The following is a 15,347-nucleotide window of genomic DNA, read 5'->3' on the forward strand; positions in this document are numbered from 1 at the left end:
CCGAGAAATTCCAGGTTTGACTCCTCCCTTTGCCCTGAGGCTGTCCAGACGCTTCCAGGACCAATGACACGACATTCCCAGGATTCCGGCTGGGGGAGTGGGTGCTTCCCTGGGTGGGGTGCGTTCTGTCCAGCAGTTCGCCCGTCCTCCCCGACCCTGGACCGTGTGGACAAGTGGTTTGGACCTGGGCTGGACAGGGCAAACCCTTCTTGCCCGACCTCTGATGCCCCGTTGCCTTTGGGGCTCAGGACCCCCAGACTTGAGCACTGGAGAGCGTTGAGCTCGTAGGCTCTGAGAGCTGGCAGCAGCCACAAAGGCGCTCCCTCTCCTGCCGCACATTTTGCCTGGGAAAAGGTCCACAGGCCATTCTGGGCTTGGGAAGGAGGTATCTCTTTGTTTTCTTTTGTTTCGTTTTGAATGTAAGGAACCACCACACCCACGTTTGCCTCTGGCTGGAATAAACTTTCTTTGAAACGGAGAGCTGTTAGGAAACACACAGATTCCCATCTCCATGGTGTAGGGACAGAGATTACAAGGGTAATATATGGGACTCTCCTGGGCTGCAGACCCTGAGCCTGGCCAGCCTGACCTCCATCTTAAAACACTTGGCCTGACTGTGGTATCCTGGGCAGATCCCTGTGCCTCCAGCCCAGGCCCTGGCCAGCATGAGAAGCTTGGGAGGGAAGCCCAGAACAATGGGGGTCGCTGGCCCCAGCCTTGCCTCAGACTTCCACTTATCTGCCCACTTTTCTGGGGTGTGGGAAGGGAGTAATAGTAACAGTGAACATCAACTGTACATGTGCCACATACAATTACCGTATTTAAGCCTCACACACCATTATTATCCCCATTTTACAGATGAAAAAACCAAGGCTTAGAGATGTTGAGTAATTTGCCCAAGGCCATACAACTCACATAGTGGGGCTTTAATTTGAACCCAGAGCTACATTTCTCCAAAGCACCAGACTGTAGCACTGGGAGAAAACTGGGTCCAGTATAAAGACATACGTGGTGCTGTTTGTGTTTACACCCGAGGCAGGCAATCAAAGATATTTAAAACTTTTTGTCTTTATTTATTTTTTTATCCTCTTTTTTTTTTTTTTTAAATCCTCACCTGAGGACATTTTTCCATTTTCTGTTCAGATAGAGCGGAAGGGAGGGCCGGGGACAAACTGCAACCGAGGTACGCGCCCCTAGTGGGAACCAAACCCGGGTCTCTCTGGACCGCAGGCTGATGCTCTAACCGCTGAACCAAACCGGCCAGGGCTAAAGTCTTTGTCTTTATTATTATTATTATTTTTTTAATCCTCATCCGAGGACACTTTCCCATATTTTGTTCAGATAGAGGGGGAGGGAGAGAGAGAGAAACATCCACATGAAAGAGACACATTGAGTGGTTGCCACCCGCACGACCCAACCAGGGCCGGGGACAGACTGCAACCAAGGTAAGTGCCCTTAGTGGGAACCAAACCCGGGTCTCTCTGGACCGCAGGCTGATGCTCTAACCGCTGAGCAAAACCGGCCAGGGCTAAACACTTTGTCTTTAAATGTGTGCTGTAGAACTGGGCTAGTCTAGCCTGCTTTCTTTCCTTCCACAAATGTTTACTGAATGCATTATTATACACCAGTGACTTTTCTAGACATTGAGACATCACAGGGAACAAGGCCGACCACACATACTATGTGAACTAGGGGAAGTCCCTTAATGTGCTAGTTATTAAGCTATTGACTCTCACCCCACCCCACCTTCTGTCTGTGGCTGTGAAATGCTGCAGCTGGGGCTCTGCAAACCGCCTTTTTCCTTTGCTGCTGCTTCTTGTTAAATTCTGCCAATAGGGGCGCTAGAGGGAGACTCAAGGCTGGAGGAGGAAGAAGGACACATTATTTTCACCCCAGCATCCGCAGTAAGATCTGGTCTCCAGTTCCTTCAGCACCCCTATGCAATATCATCATACCACCTTAAATGTACCAGCATCAGGGGGGCAGCTGCCTCTTCTCTGCAGTCTAAGCCCCTCCTCTGAGTTCTCAGCTTTTCATAACCTAACCTCTTCCCTTTGTTACTCAGTCCTGGGGTGATAGCTGCTTTCTCCAGTTACTACCTCTGTTACCTCAATGACCCACCCCACCCCACCCCCCCTTTCAGTTCTCCAATACCTATAATGAATGGTGTGCTGGTAAATATTTAACAACCAGCTTTCTAGGAAAACAAAACCAAAAAGAAACCTGATTTGTAATGAGTGATTTTCACAATATTAACCATTCACCATGGATAATTTTCAACTACCAACATGGAATCACTGAACTTCACAAGCTGGTACAGTTCAGTACAGAAATGCCTGCAACCAATCCCCTATAACAAGTTCTCTTTGTTGAATTACCTAGTTTGCTTTCTGTTTTCATAACTGAGACCTAACTGATAACACTTAAGCTTTTGAGCATCTTTTTTTTTTACTAGAAAATGAAACTACCATTTCTTCCATTTAACTCACAGAGTTGTTGGGATGATATGAAACAATACAAATAAAATACTCTTTAAAAATTTGGGACTATAACAGTTCCCAGAGATTTCTGCCAGAAGGATGTGAAGCTGGGATGATGAAAGCAGACAAACTACATCAGTGACAGTTCACAGAGGTGTCCCGGGTGCTTATAGAACCCAGGATAACCTCAGACCAGGTGTGGAGCCTAATGACTCAGATTCAGAGAAGTGGTCATTCTGGTAACTGTGTTATGATGTCACAATGTGTGGCAGGGTTGAACTTTTACACATTGCACTACTCTGTTGTACAAAGGAAAGGAAACTTCATTTTTCCATTAACTGATCTAATTTTCCCCTCAAGTTCCCAAACCACTGAGTAGTGACAGAAGGAAACAAAATTGCAACTTGCCAGTATCTCCATTTGTACCATTTAATAATCTATTTTGAGTTACCCAGAATTTTCATAAATGCTCAGTTCTCCCCAATTCTTTTCCCACTCCTTTCCAAGATGACATTTGGGGTATGTGGGAACTTATATGACTTCACGACACCAGGAGAAAAGAGATCTCAGATCCACATGTCCTCTGCTTCCTTGCTCGTCTCTAGTGTGTCTCTTGGACTGGCCTCTTCTAGTCTTTTTTTTTTTAATTCTCACCCGAGGACACGCCTATTGATTTTAGAGAGAGGGGAAGGGAAAGAGATGTGGAGAGCAAAAAGAGACAGATGTGAAAGAAGCATCAATTGGTTGCCTCCTGTATGCACCCTGACTGGGGATTGAACCTGCAACCTTTTGGTGTACAGATGTTGCTCCCACCAACTGAGCCATACCAGCCAGGGCTGGCCTCATATAGTCTTTTGTCTTTGGCTGGCACCTATACCTGGAGCTTGAGGTTTCAGACACATCTCTCTGATTTTTTTTAAAAAGCATTACATACTGAGGTTTTTTCCTCCTGACCCCAGATTGACTACTCCATCTAGCCTCTTTGTGTCATCTTACTAGTGCACTTGGGACCTTCAAGACACACAGGCTGCAGGAAGCCAGGTATACTGCCTCTGCTCCCTGGCCTTCTCTGAGACCACACCATCACTCCCCTTTCCTGTGGATGTAGATAAGCTAAAGGCTGGGCTCCTCCAGAGGCCTGCAGCCTCCCCAGGTCATGCTTGGGAAATGGAGTTACCAATTCCAGCTAACTTGGGCTCCCAATGTCTAACTGATGTCTCTATAGTCTCCTCACCTTGAGATTCATCAGGAAAAAGAGCCTAGAACCCTGGTATTGGCATCTGACCATCTTTATCTCCTACCTCCCTCTGGATTTACCTCTGTCTCTCCTTTCCCAAGCTTCTACCTCTTCAGAGTGAACAATGCTCACCATGGCCTTCTATCCTTGGGGACATCAAGCCTCATGTTTAAATGACTGAACGAGTATTTTCTCTACCCTATATAAGAAACTCTGGTCTGGGTTGATAATGGGAGCCTCAGTTAAAGTAGACACTATGGGTTACAGAGGATGAAAATACATTGATTTAGTACTCTCAGAAATATTGTCTACATTAGATATGTATACTTCAATACAACAATCAACAAAAATAGAATACAGTAACAATTCTGACCATATGTTACCAATAATACAATACATTTTTATAGCTAAAAAAAGATCCTTGACTTCTCTGCTTACTAAAGTCATGCATGCTTCATGTAAAACAAATAAACAAGATAACCTAAAATATAATTCTAAATGTTCGATGAAAGGAGCAGAGCTTTTCAGTTACGGTTTGGCCAAAGGCCACTGCTCATAAAATGGTACAGCTTACAATGAGATTCTTCTTTCAGAAGGTGCCAGGGTCTGTTCAGCGGCTAACTAGGCATGGTTCCTTCTAAGCCACCTGGAATCTTCTCACTTCCTTTTGAGAGACAGAGCCCAGTAAGAATATTTTCCTCTGAGTTTGGAAACTACAAGCTAGAGAAAAAGAACATGGCCTGGCGACCAGGCTGGAAGGTGGTATGTATGAGGAGTAGGGGAATCGTGATGCAATGTTCAGTATGAAATAGGTGTTCCTGGAGCCAACCTGGATTGGATTTCCAATGGGGCTTCTGCCATGCCTTCCTTTATGAGTACGAATGCATTCTGGTTTGTCTGGGTATGTTCTACAGTGTTTGTAGACATTTACAGAATGGGGTGGGGACATATGCACTAATGGTGTCTCTTCTCAGTTATAATTAGCTGGAAGTAAGATGGGCTGCTGGGCCCCAATATAGTACAAGCATCTTCTACTTTCTCTTTCATTCTCCCATGTGATCCTCCTGTGGCAGATAACTCTATTTAACAAATGAAAGAATGAAGGCCCATAGCAGTTGAAATGACTGTCCAGATCTCTCAGAAACTAAAAAAGCAGAACGAGGACTACACTCAAGGGTCCCAGTTCTCAATCCAGGGCTCTTTTCTCTATACCAGGTTTCCCCTGTAAGGCAAGTGAGGGAGAGCCAACTGATTTTCCTTCAATCTCTTTCCAAGGCTGGTGTTCCATAGTAGAGCTGACGCTTGCCAGCCAGTGTGCTGCTCTGACCCAACCAGAGAATTCGTGTAGAAATCACAAATGTCCAAGTTGGCCTTTTGAGTTGTCCCCCGTTACAGATGACAACGCTGAGACTAAGAAAGGCAAAGTTTTGATCATAGAGGAATCTGAACAGGAGAACAAAAGAGGTTGCACATGCTCAGTTTGGGGGTCATGGGATGATTGTTGCAGGTGTGGGGAATGAGCAGAGATAAAGAACAGAAAAGCCAGTGATTGAAGACAGGATTCCTGGGCTGTTAGTGTTCAGGGGACAATTTGAGGGTCAAAATCCATTGAATATTAAATCGGTAACTTAGCAATGTCCCTCATCCTAGTCTACAGCTCCTACCTTCTTTCCCCACTGAGCTCAGGGGGTTATTTCCTCCAAGGAGGAACTTTAAATATTTGTAATCTTTGTAATAAAGACCTTGATAAGCTTTTATTTTCTATTAAAAAATTTTTTTTCTTTATTGATTTTAGAGTGAGAGGAAGGAAGAGGGAGAGAGAAATAGAAACATCAATGAGAGAAAACATCAATTGGCTGCCTCCTGCATGCCCAGCACTGGGGATTGGGCCTACAACCTGGGCATGTGCCCTGACCAGGAATCAAACTGGCGACCTCTTGGTGCATGGGTCGACGCTCAATCACTGAGCCACACTGGCTGGGCTGATAAGCTTTTAATAGCCAAAGGTATGAATCAGTAATTATTAGAGAACTTCTTCAATTTCCCTTCAAATAATACTACCTTCTCAAATTCTTCTGGGAGTGGGAGTGTAGGAGGATACATGGTAAAATATTTTAAAAATCTAGTAACACACTTACTTATAAGTCCATCCCTAGAGCCAGTTATGAAGTTAATCTGAGAGGAGATGAAAGGATTGTTCACAGCTGAATCGGACTCCTCTTTTATAATGTTCTGTTTTATTCTGGGCCAGGAACATCAGCATCACCTGGGAGTTTGCTAATAATGCAAATTCTTGGGCCCCACCCCAAATCTACTGAGTAAGAAACTGGAGTGGAACTCAACAATCTGTGTTTTAATAAGCCCTCCAGGTAATTTTGATGCTCCCTCATGTGGTTCTTAGTCTGGCCTATATATTGCCATCACTTGGCAATATTTTATAAATCTTCATGTGCAGGCCCTACTCTAGAACATCTACATTAAAAATTCTGAGAGTGAGACCTAGACTTCTGCATTTTTATAGTTCCAGTGTGCAGCCAAGATTGAGAATTAATGCTGCAGAGATTTTTCCAGAAAGTGATAGTATTACTTGGTGGCTATTTTACTTATTTATTTGTTCCACAATTAGTGAGCACCTACACTGTACAAGACCCTATTCTTCTTACTGTTTGAAGAAACATAAGAAGTAGTCATTTTCCTCAACAAAGTCATCAAAGCACATATTTTAGTACAGGGAGCCCCAAAGGTTGGCTTGGGGGAAGAAATGGGCAAATCCTCATCTACACCTACTTCCATTCTTTGACATCACCAAATGCTGACAAGAATGTGGAGCCACAGGAGCTCTCATTTATTGCTGGTGGGAATGCAAAATGGTACAACCCTTTTGGAATACAGTTTGGCAGTGTCTTATAAAACTAAAGATTATTTTTTTACCATGTATCCAGCAATCATACTCCTTGATATTTACCCAAATGAGATGAAAACTTATGTCCATGCAAAAAACCTGCACAAAATTGACATAGATGCATTATTCATAATTGCCAAAACTTGGAAGCAACCAAAATATCCTTTACTATGTAAATGAATAAACTGTAGAACATTGATACAATGGAATACCATTCAGTGAAAAAATAAATGAGCTATTGACATTGATCCAAGGTAGGTATACAAATGAACAATAAGCACAAGGAAGGATGCTCAACATCAGTAATTATTAAGGAAATGCAAATCAAAATAAAAAAGAGGTATCATCTCACACCCATTAGAATGGTTACTATTGAACACACACACACACACACATACACACACACTCACACACAGAAAATAGCAAATGTTGGTAAGGATGTGGAGAAATTGGAATCATTGTGCACTATTGATGGGAATGTAAAAGTGCAGCTACTATGGAAAACAGTATGGAAGTTCTTCAAGAAAGTAAAAATAGCCCTGGCCGGTTTGGCTCAGCAGTTAGAGCATCAACCTGCGGACCAGAAAGTCCTGGGTTTGGTTCCCACTAAAGGCACGTACCTCGGTTGCGGTTTGTCCCCGGCCCCAGTTGGGGGTCGTGTGGGTGGCAGCCAGTCAATGTGTCTCTCTCACATCAATGTTTCTCTCTCTCTCTCTTACCCCCTCTCTCTCCTGCTCTATCGGAGGATAAATGCAGAAATGTCCTTGGGTGAGGATAAAAATAAAATTAAAAATTAAAAAAAAAAAAAAAAGAAAGTAAAAATAAAATTACAATGTGATTCATCAGTTATTCTACTGGGTATGTATCCAAAAGTATTGAAAGAAGGGTCTCAAAGAAATATTTGTACACAATGTTCATTGCAGCATTATTTACAATAGCAAAACAGGTGGAAGCAACCCAAGCAAGTGTTCATTGATGAATGAAGGATAAACAAAATGTTATATATAGATAAAATGGAGTATTATTGATCCTTAAAAAACAGAAGGAAATTCTGGCATATGCTACAACATGAATGAACTTTGAAGACATTATACTAGGTGAAATAAGTCAGTCACAAAAGGAGAAATAATATAAGATTCCAGTTATATAAGGTACCTAGACTAGTCAAATTCATAGAGACAGAAAGTAGATGGTGGTTGCCAGGGGTTGAGAGGAAGGGAGAATGAGTTATTTAATGGGTTCAGAGTTTCAGTTTTGCAAGATGAAAAGAATTCTGGAGATTTGTCTCACACCATTGTGAATGTATTTAACACTACTGAACTGCACACTAAAACATGGTTAGGGTATGCCCAGCCAGTGTGGCTCAGTGGTTGAGCATCGACCCATGCACCAAGAGGTCGCCAGTTTGATTCCTGGTCAGGGCATATGCCCAGGTTCTGGGCCAAATCCCCAGTGCTGGGCATGCAGGAGGCGGCCAATCAATGTTCTCTCTCATCGATGTTTCTATTTCTCTCTCCCTCTTCCTTCCTCTCTCTCTAAAGTAAAATTTTTTTTAAAGTTAAAAAAAAAAAAAAAAGATTTACCCAAACTAAACTAGAATCCCAATTCTTGAGAGAGAGTAGGAAAGAGGGGAACATAGTGGAAAGGAAGCCGGGAAGAAGGGAATAAGAGAAAGATAGGAGAAAGAAAGGTAGAAACAGGGAGAGAAAGAAGACAAAGAAGAGAATAAAAGAGGGAGAAAAACTGATTGTCCCAGAACCGATTTAGGTGATTTACCACTGGTCCAATCATCTATGGCCAGAGGGAAGGATCTTGAAGTGTAAACTGGGCTCTTAGGGGTCCATCCTGATTGGCAAAGACAGCAGTTAAAGGAGATATTATGAAATAAGCAAATATGCTAAATTAAGATTTCTATTATAAGAGGCAAAATATAGCCCTTGATTTTGAGGCTAAAATGTACTCGTTGACCTTGGCAAGAGCAGTTCCTACGGAATGGTATCAACTGCATTTGGTTTGTAGTGGATGGAGAAGTAAGGATAATGTATAAAGACAAGTCCACAGTAAAGGGCTTCAGAGAGAGATGGTATTGGGGGTTTTGTTTGTTGGTTTGCCTGTCTGTTTGTTTAGCCCTGCAAAAATTAAACATATTTATATGCTAATTGGAAAGAGTCTTTAGAACATAGCAATTATGTTGGCATCTTCATGAACATGCAGAATCCCTGACCCTACTCTGAGGATTTGAATTCATCAAGCTAAGGGTAGAGTCCAGGCACATAATTTTTGGGACCCACTGCAAAATGAAAACATGGAGCCCCTTTAAAAGCAGTAAAAGTGCTTTCCTTTCTTCTCTGGTCTATCTCTTCATCTGCATTGTGTTTTTTTATTGTTGTTATTTAGTGTTTCACTCCCTCAGGCATGCGAATACTTGCTGGGCAAGTGCAGAACTCATAATGCCCAAATGCTTGGGGGTCTGCACTTGAAAAAAGTGCTCAATATCATTAGTCATCAGAAAAATAAAAATGAAAGCCACAATTAGATACAACTACTCACCCACCAGAATGGCTAAAATTAAAAAGACTAACCATACCAAGTGTTGCCAAGAATGTGTTAGGAGTGTAAATTGGTTCAACAACTTAGGGAACTTTGACAGTAACTACTACACCTAAACCTACCTTATGACTCTATATAATTCAACTCTATATAATTGCTCATGCTCATCAAAAGAGATGCATCAGAATATTCATAAACCTTTATTCACAATAGCCCCAACTGGAAACCCTCAAATATTTATCAATCAGGAAGATGAATAAATATAATGTGTAATATTCATAGAGAACTACACAGCTAAAAATAAATTAGCGGCTTATATAATAACATTTATGATTGATAGTCATAGACATTCTGTTGAACAAAAGAGGCCAGATACAAAGAAAGTTCATACTGTATAATTTCATTTATATGAAGTTTAAGAACAAGCAAAACTAACAGGGGATGATAGAAACCAGAATCACGTATACCTTTTTAGGGGTAAAGACTGGAAAGAGGGATAAGGGAAGCTTCTGAAGTGTTGGAAATGTTCTATATTCTGGTCTGGGAGGTGGTTATGGGTATACACAAAAAAAATTTCTTTAAGGTGAACATTTATGATTTGCGCACTTTACTATATGTAAATTATACCTAAAAATAAATAAAAGAAGATACTCCACTGTTTAGTTTAGCTGGAGGTGCTGCAACTCTTGAAGGAAAATGACTCAAAGGAAGATTCCAGTATGGGTTGAATTATTGATAAATCATGGTGGTTACTGATAATGGGGCATTGTAGGGTGATATTCACATCCTCTGGACTCATAAGTCTGGGTGACAAAAAACTGCTTGAACTCACTTGCTGCATGACATCCTGAATCCTGTACCCTCTCTCCAGAAGAAGTTGGGGTGGGGGGAAGGGCCTTTCCCTGACATCAAAAGGTGTCCCAGAAGGACTTATAATACTCTTGCACAGTTTTCCTTCTTTCCAGACCTGAGCGATGAAGGAAAGTGTGAAGAGGTGTGGGATTGGGGATCCAGAAGGTGAGCATATTAGCATCTGAGGTCTGGGAGCCATTTTTATGAGAGGTGAGTGCTACTGGTCATTTCTGACCTTTTTTTAAAAATTTAATTAATTTTATTTTTGTTACAGATGTTTCTCCTTTTACCCCACTGATTCCCCTCTCCCTTTCCCTCCCCACCTTGTCCCCAGCTTTGTTGTTCATGTCCATTGTTCATGCACACATGCATATAAATTCTGTGGTTTATCTCTCCCCCACCCCACCCCTTTTTCTGGGGATTGTCAGACCCCACTTCCACGTCTCTGGGACTACCCTGTTCCTCAGACTGTTATGTTCATTATATTCCACAAATAAGTGAGATCATATGATACTTGTCTTTCTCTTTTTGGCTTGTTTCACTTAGGATACTTTCCAGGTCCCTCCATGTCGTCTTAAAGGATAAGAGATCTTTCTTTCTTACAGCTGCATAGTACTCCATTGTGTATATGTACCACAGCTTTCTATCCAATCGTCTACTGATGGACATTCGGGCTGTTTCCAGATCTTAGCTTTCGTAAATAGTGCTGCTACAAACATGAGGGTACATATATTCTTTCTGATTGGTGTTTCAGGCTTCTTAGGGTATATTCCTAGATGTGGGATCACTGGGTCAAATGGCAATTCAATTTTTAATTTTTTGATGTAACACCATATTGTTTTCCATAGTGGCTGCACCAGTCTGCATTCCCACCAGCAGTGTACTGGAGTCCCCTTTTCTCCACACCCTCGCCAACACTTGTTGTTTGATGATTTGTTGATGGCGGCCATTCTGACAGGAGTGAGGTGATACCTCATTGTTGTTTTAATTTGCATCTCTCTGATGATTAGTGATGTTGAGCATTTCTTCATATGTCTCTTGGCCATTTGTATGTCCTGTTTGGAGAGGTGTTATTTAGTTCCTCTGCCTGTTTTTTAATTGGATTCTTTCTCTTCCTTTTGATAGTTGTATGAGCACTCTCTATATATTGAAAATTAACCCCTTATCTGATGTATCATTGGCATGATGCTCTCACATAAATGCCTTTCCATTTTGATGACTGTATCTTTTGCTGTGCAGAAGCTTTTTAGTTTGATGTAGTCCCATGTATTCATTGTTCCTTTGTTTCTGTTGCCTTAGGCATTGTATCAGTGAAAATTCTGCTGTGTATGATGTCTGAAGTTCTGTTGCCTACATTTTCTTCTAGGATTTTTATGGATTCATGAGTCACATTTATGTCTTATATCCATTTTAAGTTTATTTTTGTGTATGGTGTAAGTTGATGGTCTCATTTCTTTTTTTTTTTTTTTTTGCATGTAGCTGTCCATTTTTCCCAACACCATTTATTAAAGAGGCTGTCTTTACTTCACTGTATGCTCTTGCTACCTTTGTCAAATATTAATTGAGCATATTGCCTTGGGTCCATTTCTGGGTTCTCTGTTCTGTTCCACTGGTCTATATGCCTGTTCTTGTGCCAGTACCAGGCTGTTTTGATTACAGTGGCTTTGTAGTATAACCTGAAATCTGGTAATGTGATCCCTCCTACTTTGTTCTTTTTCATGATTGCTGTGGCTATTCAAGGTCTTATTTGGTTCCATATGAACTTTTGAGGTATTTGTTCTAGTTCTGTGAAGTATGTGGTTGGTATTTTGATGGGGATTGCATTGAATCTATAGATTGCTTTGGGTAGTATGGACATTTTAATGATGTTGATTCTTCCAATCCATGAACAAGGTATGTGCTTCCACTTTTTTATATCTTCCTCTATTTCTTTTTTCAATGACCTGTAGTTTTTTGTGAATAGGTCCTTTATTTCTTTGGTTAAGTTTATTCCTAGGTATCTTAATTTTTTTTGCCACAATGGTAAATGGGATTGTTTCCTTAGTTTCTCTTTCTGTGAGTTCATCATTGGTATATAAGAGTTCCATCAATTTCTTGACATTAATTTTGTATCCTGCTACTTTGCCAAATTCATTTATTAAATCTAGTCAATTTTTGATGGAGTCTTTGGGGTTTTCTACATATAATATCATGTTATCTGCGAATAATGACAGTTTCACTTCCTCTTTTCCAATTTGGATTGCTTTTATTTTTTCTTCCTGTCTGATTGCTGTGGCTAAGACTTCCAGTACTATGTTAAATAAGAGTGGCAAAAGTGGGCATCCCATTTCTGAGCTTCTTTAACTCAGGTCCCCATTTATATCCTAGAAGGCTGATGGCAACTATGAGAATCTGAACAGGAAGAAATGAGATACATATGAAGTGGTTTAAAGATTCAAATAAAACAGCCAAATAATCAAACATCTATTTACATTTCATGCAGAATAAAAATACTGAGAGTTGAATTTCCCCATTGTTTTATGTCTCCTGTCTTTACAGAATGTGGGAACAATTATGATAGAAATTGGGAGTTGGAATAAGGAAAGAGGACAATGGAGGAACTCTGTTACTGTTTCCTTTTTCTCTCATCACAAACCCTGAGGGTTTCTATGGCCTGGATATGACCAAGTTCATCTTTGACCTAAAAACTCTAAATTCTACATCCTCAAGGGAAAGTGGAGAATGGATAAAATTATGCAGATTCTTTGTGAAATATATCTACTTCATGAAAGGTATTTAAGACAAAGGTGGGGCTGCATACTGGCTGGTAAGATTCCTTAAGCATCCATGATGTCCTCCACAAGCAGGCAAGCTCACAAATTTGGCCCTGGCTTCCTCTCTAGACTGGACTTTTCTTTTGAATTTTTGAACTTGGATAAAATAAAACATTGTCAGTGAGCCGTCTTAGTCTGCTCACTCCTTTTAGGAGTGGAAAGTTGGTTCCAGCCAGTCATGAACTCTGGAGAGAGATTATGAATGTTTCCTTTGAGAAACAATATTAGCCTTAGGTTTGCTTCCAGCATGTGTTTTGGGTTTTCTCCCAGAGGCTTCAGTGAGGAATCTTGGGTCTCAGAGGTGAAAACAAAAAACAAAAAACTGAGTTCTGCAAAATCACGATGGATTGAACATTGTATAGTTAGTTTTGTTGCTATAAACATAATTTTTAAAAATTTCAAGTGTTATTGCTTTTCCTCTCATGAAAATAATGTGGTTTTATATACACATACACACTGAGGGGTGGGGGGTAGTGTTCAGAACAAGATGTTTCTCATTCCATTTGTTTCAAGCAATAACTCAGAGGCTCTGGAGAAAATAAACCATACATAAATAGTAGAAAACAGACTGCATCTTGTTGCTATGGCAATGCCCTACTTATATCACATTAAGCTGATTCATGTCTTTCCTCACCTCACTGTTAATAAATTATAGTGACTGATGACAATTAAGCTGGTGAAACAGATGACTTGGACAAGTTGCCATCCAATTAATTTGTCATCCAACCATGAATAGCTTATTGGGTGTTGGGATTGGGGGAAGCTACCTTTTATCTAACAATGTATTTCTTAAGTTATTTTTATTGTCCTTTTTTTCACTAAAAACTATACAGTAAATAGGAGTTTCAGGTTTAGATAATGGTTGTTTTCTGGCTTCTCTGTAAGGCTTATGACTTTTGTGGAAGAAATAAAATGCACATGAGCAACGGAGCTTGGAAAGTTCCCTTGTATCTTTTCCTGTACCCTAAACCTCTTCAATCCTATGTGTTTAGAGATTTTAAACAATTCTCCGTGCTTTAATTCATAAATAACCTTACAATCCACACACACACACACAAAGTAAGAAAGTTAAAAAACAGACAAAAACCAACTGGGTTAAAAGACAGACAACGAACCAGGGAAAATGTTGGCAATACATATACAGGTAAGGAACTAATTTTATTAAAAACAAAACAACAAACCAAAAAAAGCCTCTTACATATCAAACAGAAAGCCAACCAAACTAACAAAACAGTGAATAGCCCACTAGAAAAATAGCCCAGAGGATATGAGAATTAGTTCACTGCAAAAGAGAGACCAATAGCCAACAAATATCTAAAAATATGCCAATTTCAATCATCATTAGAGAATTTGAAATAGCAAAGAGATGCAAATTTTTTTCCATGTTAGATGAGGGAATGTTAAAAAGCCACATGCTATGGAATTGGATATGTTAGGGAAATGGGCCCTCTCAGACACAGTTTATAGTAGCAAAATTTGGCATAACTTTTGTGGAAATAAGTGTGGTTGTACTTATCACAATTTAAATACATATACCCTTTGACCCAGAAGTTCCACTTCTACGAATGTATTTATAAATATGGTCACATAAATGATTAAAAATATTTTCTCTTCTGGCTGGTGTGGCTCAGTAATTGAGCATCAACCCATGCACCAAGAGGTTGCTGCTTCAATTCCCAGTAGGGACACATGCCCAAGTTGTGGGCCCAGTCCCCCAGTGGGGGCCATGTGATGTCCTCTTTCATCAATGTTTCTAGCTCTCTCTCCCTCTCACTTCCTCTCTCTCTCTGAAATCAATAAAGAAAAAGAAATTTTTTTTTAATGTTTTCTCAAGGGTTTTCATTGCAACATTAATTATAATAGCAAAACAAAAACAAACAACAAAAAATCTCAATCTGTACAGGACTTAAATGCCCATTAATAGATGACTTGTTAATAAAATTGTTTCATTCATACTACAAAGCTATTTATTTATTTATTTATTTTTTTTTTTTCCTCACCCGAGGACATTTTTGGATATTTTGTTCAGATAGAGTGGGGGGGGGGGGTGGAGAGAGAGAGAAACATCGATGTGAAAGGGATACATCGAGTAGTTGCCACCCGCACAACCCAACCAGGGTCGGGGACAAACCGCAACTGAGGTACATGCCCTTAGCGGGAACCGAACCCGGGTCTCTCAGGACCGCAGGCTGACGCTCTAACCACTGAGCCAAACCGGCCAGGGCCTACAAAGCTATTTAAACAGGTAAGAATTTGCATTTACAGAAAGATATTAAGACTATAACAAGTAAAATGGCAAAGTTTCGGAACTATATGTATAACATGATTCCATTATATGTTAAAATATAATAAATATATAAACATTATTATATAATAGAAAATGCTATTATATACATTGAAAATTTCTAGAAAGAGCCACATAAGTAATCATTGCTGTTTCTGTGGAGTGGAAATAGACAGCAAGAAGGCACGAGATGAAAGGTATAGGTTAGGAGACACAGAAATTGAGATAA

This window comes from Molossus molossus, unplaced genomic scaffold (genome assembly GCF_014108415.1).
Source record: "Molossus molossus isolate mMolMol1 unplaced genomic scaffold, mMolMol1.p scaffold_m16_p_15, whole genome shotgun sequence".
NCBI lineage: Eukaryota > Metazoa > Chordata > Mammalia > Chiroptera > Molossidae > Molossus > Molossus molossus.